Raw genomic sequence first — 12,734 nt, forward strand, 5'->3', positions numbered from 1 at the left:
TTTATTAAGGACATCCAGCAGTTCTATCATTCCTAACTCATTCCTCCTCCAGCTCTTCAACTTCTTTTTCATCCTTAAAGAGTACTGCTGTAAAAGTTGCATCGTAGCCAAACACAATGTTCTCTAAATCTGCTACATGCAGTTGTGTTTTCCTGGATTTTCCTACCGATTCCCTCTGCTTTTTAGTCTACTTTGAATACAAATGACCAGTCTTTTGTAATCTTGCTTACCTCATTGTAATGAGCACTCATATTCACTCAAAACATTTTAAAAACATGAACTCAGCCAGTGAGGTGGGGAAGACAAAGATCTGTTCCAGTAATTGTGGAAGTGCAAAAAACAAATCATGTAAATGGAAAGAAGTAGGATAATAAATGGGCTAGAATATGATCTCACTTATGCTGGCATAATTTCAGAGTAACCCTCAAGATGCTTTTCATATATACTGTTGTAAGAGAGTAGACGCCACATGGTGTTTATATTGACTTCAGTAGACTTAATCCTAATACACATGCAAGTGTAAGTGACAGCTAATCAGGCAACACTAGACTCTAATGTAAAACAACCTCATTAAAAAATTATCCAGTTTTGTCTTAATTAAGGGCCCAGTACTGTACTCAGGGATGGGGGCTGTTGCACATATCACCCCTTCTCTTTCTCATGCACTTGCCTTCTCTTTGGTGTGTATTTATTCTGAGAGTGGGCTGCATTAGTGGAACATATTTGCTAAGACGGAGACTAATTGCAAATTTGTTGTTATAGAGTGGGCCAAAGTCTGTGTTGGTGTAACTATTTGTCACACTGCCAGTGAAGTTACGCTAGCTGAAAATATGGGATAGTGTCAATTGCTTAATGGGCAAGCAGATGTGTTGAGGCAGCATTTTAGTACTAAAGGCAATACAGTCTAGATTCTGAAAGTCTTACTCAATTTTCTCAGCACTTTCTCAGACACAGATTTCCTTCCAATCAATGGAAGTTTGGCTTAAGTAAGGTCTGAGTCTGACTTCAGATTCCAGCACTATATAATCAATATATTGTACTGTGTGCTCAGGTGGAAACCATGGAGACTTACAAAGCATACTTGGAAACCAGTCTCATTTTAACCTCAGAACTGTAACTTGTGAGTGTGTACTTTAGGCATCTAAATAAAAGAGAATTTCAGGGGTGCTGAGCACCGACAGCTAACATTCACTTAAGTCTATAAAACCATTCAGTTCCCAAGCAGCTGCATGGATCTTCCCATCTTCCTCCTCCCAAGCTCCTAACCCTCATGTTGCCCTATTCTTGTCTTAACCTAGACTGGAAGCTTTGTACTGCAAGGACTCCATCTTTCTTTGTGTTGTACAATTCCATGCACATGTGGTGGTATATAGAAAGTAATAATGTTGTTACCATAATGAGCAAGGATGGATTGTGACTGAGACAAAAGATTGAAAGTCAGCCAATGTGGGTTCTATTTCTGGCTTTGTCACAGACTTCCTCTTTGTGCAACTCACTTCCCATATCTGTGCCATATATTCTCCTTATATAAAATAATGCTTTCCATTCTCACAGTGGTGTGAAGGTAGATTTGTTAGTTTGCCAGAGATGTTCAGTTATTACAATGATATTCATCATTAAAAAGCCTATAAAATAATAAATAAATCCTTCTTGCCTTGATCGTGCAATGAGTCCCATGAAAATCAATGAGATTAGTTGTGTGACTTAAGGTGAACAGGATTTGGCCCTTTATATTTTAAAAGATTTTGGGAAGGCAAAGCTGAGTGGAAAAGAGCTCATTGTATTTGAAACAGGAAAATAAAAACCAAAGACCAAAAAGAAGTCTAACTGTTATTGATCACCTAAAGATCTGGTAAAAAACCACATACTTCAGCAGTCATGTATTTCTGCTCCATCCCCTACTGTACCCCAGGGAGGAGAAAGTATAGCTGCAAACTCTATATTACGGGTACGTCTTCACTTACATCCGGGTCCGGATGTAAGCAATCGGTTTTCTGAGTTCGATTTATCGCGTCTGGTTAAGACGCGATAAATCGATCCCGGATCGATCCCGGAAGTGCCCCGGATCGATCCCGGAAGTGCTCGCCTTCGACGCTGGTACTCCAGCTCGGCGAGCGGAGTACGCAGCATCGACGGGGGAGCCTTCCTGCCGCGTCTGGACCGCGGTAACTTCGGACTAAGGTACTTCGAATTCAGCTACGTTATTAACGTAGCTGAATTTGCGTACCTTAGTCCGAAGTGGGGGGGTTAGTGTAGACCTGGCCTACTTTATATGCTACAAGAGTGGGGATCAGCTATAAATGGTATGTCTCATTTTCCATTTGCCCACCTAGTCTAGATCTCCTCCTTGTGGTGTTACTGTTGCTATAGAAACACTGATGTCTCCAGAAAGCCTTGTGATGTCACTCTACATTCTGACAGGAGGAGGTTAAGTGGATGACCACAGCTACTGTCTTGCAAGAACATCCTAGCAGCTTAGTTGATAAAAGTGTCCTTTGAAATCCTTTTGGGCCTTCCACTTCGATGGCGCAGAGGTAGGAAAGTCCAACTGGTTTTTTATTCCACAAGTTATTAAATGTGAGGATTAAACAGTAACCTAGAGAGAGCTTTCTTATGGGCCTACTCAGAGTGGAGTAAATCCAGATTACTCAGTCTGAGTAAGAGGGAAAGTATTAGGCCATGAGTTACTCCCTGCAGGTTCCTTCTTTTTTATATCAATACCCCTGTGAATTGATCCAGATGGCTCAATGTTTAAAAAACAATAAAATGTTCTAAAGCTATTTGCTGAGTTCTCCCATCCCCATCTTTCCAAGGCTCTCCTTGTCCCCAGTTTGACATCTGTGAGTGTGTGGCAGGATGGGGAGCAGATAATCTCTACCTTCAGGAATGCTCATTTCTCTGTTAATGAGCTCAGAGAAGTTGGGCTAGTGGCTAAGAGGATAGAGCAGAGGTCCCCAAACTGTGGGACGCACCCGTCGGGGGGGCGGGCATGGAGGAACATCTGGGGGGAGCATGTTGGGGCCGAGCCAGCCCCCACGGGGGGCAGGGAGGGATCGCCATCCAGACCCTCCCCACCCCCAGCTCTGCTCCGGTCCAGCCACATATCTGACTCCCGGCCCCACGCCTGGCCCCAGCCCCAGCCTCAGCGCAGCTCCGCTCCCAGACCCGTCGCCAGCCTTGGCCGCTGGCTGGGGGCGGGGAGGGGCAAGGCCAGGGCCCAGCTGCCAGCCCCTGCCACAGCCAACCTGCAGCTCCACTCCCACCCTCAGCCTTGGCCCCGGCGCGGTCCCAGACCCATCCCCAGCTGTGGCCCCAGCTGTGGCCCCAGCCTCGGTCCCCTTACCCCCGTTCGCATCCCTCCCCCACATCATACCCCGAGCCGCAGCCCTGCTCTAGGGAAAAGTTTGGGGAACTCTGGGATAGAGTATAATGTACCGGGGGTAGGAAGCAACCTTGTAACACACACACACATGCAACCAGAATAAAGTTATTGGAATGCTGTCCATTAACCTCTCTAACATGAGAGGTTACATTATTTCCCCAAATCAAAATCGTGTCAGATTAAAAATGCCCATGGCACTAGATTGGAGAGTGCAAGGGGACAGTTTTCAGCTGTTGAGACCACTGCATATCGGGATGGCATTTAATGTCTCTCTTCTGTTATTACTTGTCAGTCTGTTTTGCCTGAAGTTTGATTGATTGCTCTCGGTGACAGATAGTAAAAATTAGTTAAAGCTATTGCTGGTGAGGCAGTGTTGCCTAGTGGCTAGAGTGCTAGATTACCACTTAGGAGACTTGGAGTCTAGTCCCCCCTCTGGTACTAGCTTGTTAGGTAATCTTGAGCAATTCACTTCACCTCTCTGTCTCTGTTTCCCCATCTATAAATGAGATAATGAAACCTCTTTTATAATGCTCTTTGAGAACTACTGATGAAAAGTGCTATAGAAGAGCGAGGTATTACTTATTAATAGTCACTTACTATTTTTTCCCCAGGTAACATATTTTGTGGACTGAAATCTCAACTCTACAATCTCCCCTGTTTTTATAGTTATTTATATCTGTTGATCATTGTTTACCTTTATATAATTTTTTTTAATGTCTTTTTCCTAATTGTCCCTTTAATAGCAGAAATCTCTTCCTGCTTCATTTTTCTCTTGACACAGCGGTAATGTAAATTGTCACTTGATTCTGCCTCAGCTTTCCCCACAAAATTCTCTTTCCCATAATATATTTAGAGAAAATCTTTTAGAAGAGCAGATGTGTCCAGCTCACAGTCAGACCCATTCAACCAAATTACTTTAGCACAAATGTAAAGACCTGCTTTTAGCTGGGCAAATACTAAACTGAGAACTGTTTTCAAGCTAAATTCAGTCTAGAATCTACTGTAATGAAATCTGGTGTTACACCTAGACACAGGAAGCCTGAGGCAAAAAGTCCAACAGGAGGAGGTTTGTTGGGGGCACAGATCAGCCCAGACTCCTTTCCATTGGGGTGGCAGGAGGCTAGTTGGAGCCCCACACAAAGCATGACTCAGCACATCCTCTGCTTCAGGACCTGACTAGTTTTTAAAGCTGCCTCCCTTAAATGGAAACCTCAAGGAAAGCTGGGGTAATAGCCCTTCCTGTGGTGCAAGGATCTAGGCTGGTGGAAGGAGGAGGTAGGTATAACTTACACTTTTCAGCACCGTGCTCAGGAAATCTCTCCCAGCACCTAATTAAGACATTGCTGTAAATGATTATCAAAACTCATCTCTTCTTGTCATCCATACTATGTGAATCTTAATACAAGCAGATTGTCCCTTACAGGCATGAAGGGGTGTAATTTGCTGCAACTGATGTGGAATTCACTTTCTGGATAGGCCAGGCATTAGTATTTAAGGGTTATGCTAGGGCCAAACTTCTAATTCATAGTCAGAGCCCATAGGATTGCTGCATCTCTTGGGTATCCTGTTCACACTTTGTAGCTGGACCTGCCCACTTGCACCAGCTGGCCCCAGGCTTTCCAGCAGAATGGGGGTTGCAGGCAGCTTGCATTGCTGTTTGCCTATTTCCTTTTCCCTCAGCCACGGCAGCCTTTGTGCCCATGGCCTAGGTTTCTCCAGTACAACTTAGGGAATCAAACCCATTCTCTTCTGCATTACAGGCACACAGTCATTTTGAAATGTAGTCATCTAAAAAAATTAGATGAGTTGTTTCAGCGACTACAAATATCCCTGAGTCTCCCTGACAATTTTTGTGGTTTTGTAATCATATTTTCCTAAAATTTTAAATGTTTTCTCCCACCTGTTGCCACATGAATGATCCAAACAAATTGACTATAAGGGGGGAAATAGTGAAACAGATGATAAACAAAGTCCATCAAATGCACAAAGTAAATAAATGGAAATAATCAAGCTTCTTTCTCTAATCTTTCAGCTATATTAATCTCAAGTGGTACTTGTAGTAGTACTAGGCACAACATATTCAGATTTCAGAGTAGCAGCCTTGTTAGTCTGTATCCGCAAAAAGAACAGGAGTACTTGTGGCACCTTAGAGACTAACAAATTTATTAGAGCATAAGCTTTCGTGGGCTACAACCCACTTCTTCGGATGAGTGGGTTGTAGCCCACGAAAGCTTATGCTCTAATAAATTTGTTAGTCTCTAAGGTGCCACAAGTAAACATATTCAGAGAGCAGTGTAATTTTTAAGTTGACAATTCATCATTCCCATAACCACATCTCTATGTACTCTGTGTCAAACTTGACCTAAATTCTGTAGCACTCTAATGCAGCAGACTGGAAATTCTGTGGCATCTTCAGATTCCTTGAATGTATTTGGTTTATTGAATGAAATATGATAGAATGGGATGTTCCAAGGGGATTTACACATATGCTTAATTTTACACACTGTGAGTACACCCATTGAAGTCAGCCGGACTACTCCCAGCATGTAAAGTTAAGCACGTGCTTAAGTCTCTGCAAGACAAGGGCCTAAGGGAGTTATAAGCCTAAATCTTTCCAAGCCATAACACTGGTCTACAATTTTTGAGAAGTCGTCTGCTTCAGAGATAAAATGTGCTATTTATTATGTATTTTGATGTGCTGAATTCAAATATGACAATTAAAACAACTGATTGGCTACAGTTTCTAAGATATTTAAGTTTTTACATTTTATGTCTATGTATATTGTGTAGATAGTAGAGTTTTAATCATAAATTGTAAACCTAGGTCTTTTCATGTGTTTATGGTTGCTTTACATGATAATTTTTATAGCCATATAAATAGGAAGAAAACAAAGAAAGAGGAAGTGGGACCGCTGAAGAATGTAGATGGAGTGGAGATTAAGGATAATCTAGGCATGGCACAATATCTAAATGAATATTTTGCGTCGGTCTTTAATAAGGCTAATGAAGGGCTTAGAAATAGAGTGAGCAGGACAGAGGGGAATAAAGGAGGGGGGATTGACATTACAGCATCAGAGGTGGAAGCCAAACTTGACCAGCTAAACGGGACTAAATCGGGCGGACCGGATGATCTTCATCCTAGAATATTGAAGGAACTGGCACGAGAAATTGCAAGCCCCTTAACGATAATTTTTAATGAATCTGTAAACTCGGGGGTGGTACCGTTGGACTGGAAAATAGCTAATGTGGTTCCTATTTTCAAGAAGGGGAAAAAAAGTGACCCGGGTAACTACAGGCCTGTTAGTTTAACATCTGTAGTATGCAAGGTCTTGGAAAAAATTTTGAAGGAGAAAGTAGTTAAGGACCTTGAGGTGAATGGCAATTGGGACAAATTACAACATGGATTTACAAAAGGCAGATCGTGCCAAACCAACCTGATCTCCTTCTTTGAGAAAGTAACAGACCTTCTAGATAAAGGAAATGCGGTGGATCTAATATACCTCGATTTTAGTAAAGCGTTTGATACTGTGCCGTATGAGGAATTATTGGTTAAACTGGAAAAAATGGGGATCGATATGAAAATCCAGAGGTGGATAAAGAACTGGTTAAAGGGTAGACTGCAGCGGGTAGTACTGAAAGGTGAACTGTCAGGTTGGAGGGAGGTCACCAGTGGGGTTCCTCAAGGTTCGGTTTTGGGTCCGATTTTATTTAATCTATTTATTACTGACCTCGGAACCGAATGTAGGAGTGGGCTGATAAAGTTTGCGGATGACACAAAGTTGGGAGGTATTGCCAATTCGGAGAAGGATCGGGATATTCTGCAGGGAGACTTGGATGACCTTGTAAATTGGAGTAATAGTAATAGGATGAGATTTAATAGTGAGAAGTGTAAGGTGATGCATTTAGGGATGACTAACAAGAATTTTAGTTATAAGCTGGGGACGCATAGGTTGGAAGTGACGGAGGAGGAGAAGGACCTCGGAGTCCTGGTTGATCGCAGGATGACTATGAGTCGGCAATGTGACGTGGCTGTGAAAAAAGCTAATGCGATCTTGGGATGCGTTAGGCGAGGTATTTCTAGTAGGGACAAGGAGGTGCTGCTTCCGTTATACAAGGCGCTGGTGAGACCTCATTTGGAGTACTGTGTGCAGTTCTGGTCTCCTATGTTTAAAAAGGACGAACCCAAACTGGAACGGGTACAGAGAAGGGCCACTAGGATGATCCGAGGAATGGAAAACCTTTCCTATGAAAGGAGACTTGAGGAGCTCGGTTTGTTTAGCCTAACCAAAAGAAGGCTGAGGGGGGATATGATTGCTCTCTTTAAATATATCAGAGGGATAAATACCAGGGAGGGAGAGGAATTATTTCAGCTCAGCACTAATGTGGACACGAGAACGAATGGATATAAACTGGCCGTGGGGAAGTTTAGGCTTGAAATTAGACGAAGGTTTCTAACCGTCAGAGGGGTGAAATTTTGGAACAGCCTTCCGAGGGAAACGGTGGGGGCGAAAGACCTCCCTGGCTTCAAGATTAGGCTAGATAAGTTCATGGAGGGAATGGTTTGATGGGATAACGTGATTTTAGTCAATTAGGCAATAACGTGCCATCGCTGGCAAAATGAGGGTCCGGCTGGAGATTCTTGCCTGTATGCTCGGGGTTCTACTGATCGCCATATTTGGGGTCGGGAAGGAATTTTCCTCCAGGGTAGATTGGCAGAGGCCCTGGAGGTTTTTCGCCTTCCTCCGCAGCATAGGGCAGGGGTCGCAAGCTGGAGGATTCTCTGCGACTTGAAGTCTTTAAATCATGATCTGGAGACTTCAACAGCTGAGTTAAGGGAAAGTGGGTGGGTCAGTTTTTGTCATGCGGGAGGTCAGACTAGATGACCACAATGGTCCCTTCTGACCTTAAAGTCTATGAGTCTATGAGTCTATAATATTTCACCTGTCCTGTTTATGTAACACTTTAAAAATCAGCAAAAGGGTTATATAAATACAATTTATTATGAAACAAAAGGCAAAAAACTATTCTGTACATAGTTTAGTCCTATTCAGTGTCTACTCGGCGCTTCTTGGCTTGTCTCCTGTATTCATTAAATGGAGCATCTCTTGTCACTGTCCAGCAATAGTCTGCAAGCATTGATGGGCTCCATTTGCCCTGATAGCGTTTCTCCATTGTTGCAATGTCCTGGTGAAATCGCTCGCCGTGCTCGTCGCTCACTGCTCCGCAGTTCGGTGGAAAAAAATCTAGATGAGAGTGCAAAAAATGTATCTTTAGTGACATGTTGCAACCAAGGCTTTTGTATGCCTTGAGGAGGTTTTCCACCAACAACCTGTAGTTGTCTGCCTTGTTGTTTCCGAGAAAATTTATTGCCACTAACTGGAAGGCTTTCCAGGCCGTCTTTTCCTTGCCACGCAGTGCATGGTCAAATGCATCATCTCGAAGAAGTTCACGAATCTGAGGACCAACAAAGACACCTTCCTTTATCTTAGCTTCACTTAACCTTGGAAATTTTCCACGGAGGTACTTGAAAGCTGCTTGTGTTTTGTCAATGGCCTTGACAAAGTTCTTCATCAGACCCAGCTTGATGTGTAAGGGTGGTAACAAAATCTTCCTTGATTCAACAAGTGGTGGATGCTGAACACTTTTCCTCCCAGGCTCCAATGACTGTTGGAGTGGCCAATCTTTCTTGATGTAGTGGGAATCTCTTGCACGACTATCCCATTCGCAGAGAAAACAGCAGTACTTTGTGTATCCAGACTGCAGACCAAGCAAGAGAGCAACAACCTTCAAATCGCCACAAAGCTGCCACTGATGTTGGTCATAGTTTATGCACCTCAAAAGTTGTTTCATGTTGTCATAGGTTTCCTTCATATGGACTGCATGACCAACTGGAATTGATGGCAAAACATTGCCATTATGCAGTAAAACAGCTTTAAGACTTGTCTTCGATGAATCAATGAACAGTCTCCACTCATCTCGATCGTGAACAATGTTGAGGGCTGCCATCACACCATCGATGTTGTTGCAGGCTACAAGATCACCTTCCATGAAGAAGAATGGGACAAGATCCTTTTGACGGTCACGGAACATGGAAACCCTAACATCACCTGCCAGGAGATTCCACTGCTGTAGTCTGGAGCCCAACAGCTCTGCCTTACTCTTGGGTAGTTCCAAATCCCTGACAAGGTCATTCAGTTCACCTTGTGTTATGAGGTGTGGTTCAGAGGAGGAGGATGGGAGAAAATGTGGGTCCTGTGACATTGATGGTTCAGGACCAGAAGTTTCATCCTCTTCCTCTTCCTTGTCTGACTCAAGTGAGAATGATTCTGGTGCATCAGGAACCGGCAGTCCTTCTCCGTGGGGTACCGGGCGTATAGCTGATGGAATGTTTGGATAATGCAGAGTCCACTTTTTCTTCTTTGACACACCTTTCCCAACTGGAGGCACCATGCAGAAGTAACAATTGCTGGTATGATCTGTTGGCTCTCTCCAAATCATTGGCGCTGCAAAAGGCATAGATTTCCTTTTCCTGTTCAACCACTGGCGAAGATTTGTTGCACAAGTGTTGCAGCATATGTGTGGGGCCCACCTCTTGTCCTGATCTCCAATTTTGCAGCCAAAATAAAGGTGATAGGCTTTCTTAACCATAGTGGTTATACTGCACTTTTGTGATGCAGAAGTCACTTCACCACAAACATAGCAGAAGTTATATGCACTGTTCACACAAGTACGAGGCATCTCTGCTCACTTTGGCTAAACAGAAATGTGTCCCTTTGCAAAATCAAACACTGACAAATAAGAGAGCACGACACTGTATGATTTCTAGAGCTGATATAGGGCAATTTGTTCAGCAGAGTGATGTAAGCTTCGTTATGATTGCATCATCCATGACTTCTAGGAATAACATGATGCAATTCATATCATGTATGACGCAATACCAGCTTCAGATTGCATCATTCATTGTTTTGCCTAAAAAGCAAGTACTGTCCAAACCCAGTCATAGATTTATTCATAGATCCAGTCAAAGATGTATTTTAGTCATTTCTGGTTTAAATTGAGATCCCTTCCCTTTATAACTCACTTATCCTCCGCCATTCCCAAGTCAAGGGTCGTATATACTGACCCAATAGCATATCTTGAAAACTAGAGCCAATCAACAATTTTAAGCATCATTTTCGTTCTCAGTGACCCAGAATTAGTAAAGTTTGACTACATTTATTTCAGAAGCATTTTGGCTGTAGAGCAGTGTAATGAATAATATCAACAATACACTGCCTTTGTGTTAATTTGGTATTTAATTTATTTTGTTTCCTCAGAATTTTTACTGTGATGCAGAATTTTGTATTGAAAGTGGAAACCACTAGGGGGCTTGTCTAAACAAATAGTGCATGACAAGCTGAAGTGTAAATCTACAGTGCACTAGCCTACCACACACTAACTGTCCATGTGGACCCTGCTACCACGTACTAAACGTTTTCTCAACAGGGCCGGATCCAGGCACCAGCGCAGCAAGCAGGTGCTTGGGACGGCCAACGGAGAGGGGTGGCACATCCGGCTCTTCGGCGGCGGGTCCCTCTGTCCCTCTCGGAGGGAAGGACCTGCCGCCGAATTGCCGCCGAAGAATGAAGCGGCGGCGGTAGAGCTGCCGCTGATCGCAGCTTCCCGCCCCCCTCCCCCCACCCCCCGCTTGGGGCGGCAAAAACGCTGGAGCCGGCCCTGTTCCTCATGCACGTTGATCTCCCTCTGTTTCAAAGCAGAGTAGATCCTATCATACTTTTAGTGCGCAGCAGCGGGGTGCACACAGACAGTGAGTGCACAGCACCCTAGGGCACTGTAGATTTACACCCCAGTTTGCTGCATGCTAACAGTTCGTCAGGACGAGCCCTTAAAAAAATTCAGGGGTAATTGGGAAGTTTTGGAAATTGGATAGGAGGCATTTGAAGCTTTTGGCAGCTGACAAGGTGTTGGAGGCAAGTTAACAAGCATACTAGTTGGATGTGAAAATGATCAGCAATGTAATAGTGAACAATGTTGATAGTGAACTTTGCATAATTAGATTTCCAAATTAACACATCTCTCAGAGCTGTGGTTTCAGGATGTGTGGAGACTCACACTGTAGAAGGACATGGCTGTGCCACTGTACACGCTGTTCAAATCAGAAAGCTGTCTTCACAAGCATAAGGGCTAGAACTCTGGAGCATAAGGCTGCAGCAAGTCCACAGCTACAGAGTACATAGAACCTTGACCATACCCAATTAATTATTATTTACATCTGAACCATTACTGTATTATTCTGCAGTTTTCCAGCCTTGCTACTTGTTGCTGCTTTTTTTTTTTTTTTTTTTTGACTGCAGCATAAACTGTATTTGAAAGGATAGAGAGCTTAGTCCTGAAATGTTTAATTTTCTTTCTCTTCCCCCCATTCCTCAGATTTTATTTCTGGCATCCAATGGGCCTTTAAATAGCTGACACTGCTGCTGTCTGTGGTTTTTAATGTTCTCAAGTATATGGTGATATTTCTAGTCACAAAGAGTTTTGCAGGCTGGATGGAAAACAGGAAGTTGATGCTGCCACTTTACAAAGATATCTTAAAATCAGATATTTTTCTTCTCCCTTTATAGGTTCTGATTTTATATGGCTGCCTACGGGAGCAATTCTCAGAAATTGTGAGGACAAATCACAATTTTTCAGAGACTTTCCTTAGGTCTCAGAACGTGTCCTAGAAAACGGTGAGTTCATTCATTCTGTTTGAACCTTATTTTCATTAAAACTCAGCTCTGAAAATGTTGGGAGAAGTGTCTTGAAGACCAGGATTAGATTTGCTCTTTGTGAGCATTTGTGTAATATATTCAATTGTATGGATTTTCAACATTTGCAGTCTTCCCTTACACAATCATGGTTCTGTTTTCTGGCAATTGTATCCTTTGTCAGGCTGGGGTTTTTAAAAAAAACCTAAGGGAGTTAGGTGCCCAACTCTCACTGACTTGCCTTTGAAAATCCCAATTATAGTATACAACTCTCAATGCTTATCAAAATCCATTGTGCCATACCCACATTCCCCTCTGCAAAATTGTGCTTAAAGGGACATTGCTATCTTGACATTTTGATTTCTGTCTGAAAATGTATTTTCTGAAATGTCAAGTAACACCTAAAGTTTCTATAGCTAAAAGAATTTAGTGTGGGCAAAGAATTATCTTTGTTTTTTCTTCAGTTTATTGCTAGCATTATCTTCTACTGCATGGTAGGGCATAGGTGCTGGAACTAGAGGTGCGGGGGGTGCTGCAGCACCCCCTAGCTTGAAGTGGTTTCCATTATATACAGGGTTTACAGTTAGGTTTAATTGCTCTCAGCA

This window comes from Emys orbicularis, chromosome 1 (genome assembly GCF_028017835.1).
Source record: "Emys orbicularis isolate rEmyOrb1 chromosome 1, rEmyOrb1.hap1, whole genome shotgun sequence".
Lineage (NCBI taxonomy): Eukaryota > Metazoa > Chordata > Testudines > Emydidae > Emys > Emys orbicularis.